The following is a 1,969-nucleotide window of genomic DNA, read 5'->3' on the forward strand; positions in this document are numbered from 1 at the left end:
GACCGTTACGACTGTGGGGGGGGGGGTCCGTCGGCTTGCCTTCGGATTCTTCTCCAGTCTCACCGTCTACGTCGCTACCATTGTGACTGCGGGGGGATGTTGAGTAACATGATTGTATAGGAAACATAGGTTAGACTAGGATATATTCTGGCTTGCCTTGTACTCCAAGTAGATCATGTACTCCTATATATATGCCCACGAGGCTCAAGCAATACAACGAATTATTCCACCAAATCTCTTTCTCCCTTCTAACGTGAATCAAAGGACATCTCCTTTTCTATTTCTACTCATATGATTTGAGATGCATGTTATCTCATTTCCTATAACTTTTCTATTCCAATGATTTCCCTACCCTGTGAATCAAATGAGGCCTAAAGCTCTTTGTTGGTCTGATAGAAACAAGGTTACTCTCTCCAGATATATCCATTTGACCGACAAGTAATACGGATTGGAGTGAGTATCTAATTTTTCATATACAAAAATTGAAAATAATGATACCAAATGATTTATTAGTACTACAAATTTTGACTGAAACATAGCTACCTCACTCTTCCAAAATCTATAAAAGACTGAGAAATACGAAAGAACATAAAACTCTACATTTTGATTCTAAAAAAACATTGTTTTTTTAAACTGTTTAGGGGCCGAGGGACCAAAGAAAGTAACTTGAGGAAGTGAGTAGGCTCACAAATGAAGAGAAGCTAACACAATGCTAAGCTGAGGGCGCAATGAAACCAGAGAGATTGAACACAAAAGAATGAGAAAATCAACCGAAGGTCTGATTAGTGGCAAAATAAGTAAATTGTCTAGGTTGATACACTAGTGCAGAATCAGCCTTTAGTCCCGGTTCGTCACGGCCCGGGACCAAAGTCCCATCATGTGGCACGAGCCCGCGCCGTGGGCTGGGGGACCTTTAGTCCCGGTTTAATTACGTACCCTGGGTCGCACCTATTTCAGCTCTTGTTTCCATGGGCCTCTAACCCGTTTGATGAACTTTTGTCAAACCCTGCCCGCCGGCAAAGAAAATAAATAAATGAGTTATTAATTAGTTGATACGGGAAATGAACTAAAGAGGCCAACCTAGTGTGATAATGATTAAAATTACCTGTCGATCATCCCCTTCATGATTGAGTATTCTTTAGTTTCTTTAAGTAGTGAGTCTAATACTTGAACTTTTCCCAAGTCAACTTCAATGATTAGCATGATCCAGTGGAAGCTACATGCGCACATGTTTGTATAATTAAGCGGGCATGTGCATAACTCATGAACTACACTTATTAACATCTAGTAAGCAAAATAGGATTTGTAGTACAAGACGGTAACACTCACTCGAAATTGTAAGAAAGTAGTAGTATTTCTGGTTGGTTATTTAGTCGCTTCATAAACTCTAGCAAGCTTCTCTCCGTGTCTTTTTTGTGACGTGACCATGTCTCTTCATTAACGGTATTTGGGTCAACGAATCCAATGCCATAGCGTCCATCTCTTTTTATTTCATAAATCTTTATTCTACATAATATCACATAAAAGAATATAGAGAAGATAATTACAGGTAATGAACGAGCACAACTGGAGACTTAAATTACAGAAAGAAATCACTTACAGATAATATTAACTGACGAGAGATTTGTCGAGTGCGTCTTGATTGAATAATTAACTGAAACATTTCTTGAAACTCAACCCACAAATCTTTTTCATGGAAGTAATGCTCTGCCTTGACTTTCATCATGAGGGCCTCTCGCCCATTCTTTACTTCTCTCAGGTACCACTCATGCAATCTGCGCATTCTCGTTGATAGAAGCAGGATCTCCTCGGGCTTGACCAGAGGTTGGACGGAGACATATTTGCATGACAGTTCCTCCTCTCTAAACCCGGGGAGAAACTCGATGCCTAGGAGCTGTTCAACAGTGACATCGGCCTCTTTAGCTTGTCTTCTATGATCGGCGGTACTCACGTGTGGTTGTACAATGAG

Source organism: Triticum dicoccoides, chromosome 4A (assembly GCF_002162155.2).
Source record: "Triticum dicoccoides isolate Atlit2015 ecotype Zavitan chromosome 4A, WEW_v2.0, whole genome shotgun sequence".
In the NCBI taxonomy this organism is placed as follows: Eukaryota; Viridiplantae; Streptophyta; class Magnoliopsida; order Poales; family Poaceae; genus Triticum; species Triticum dicoccoides.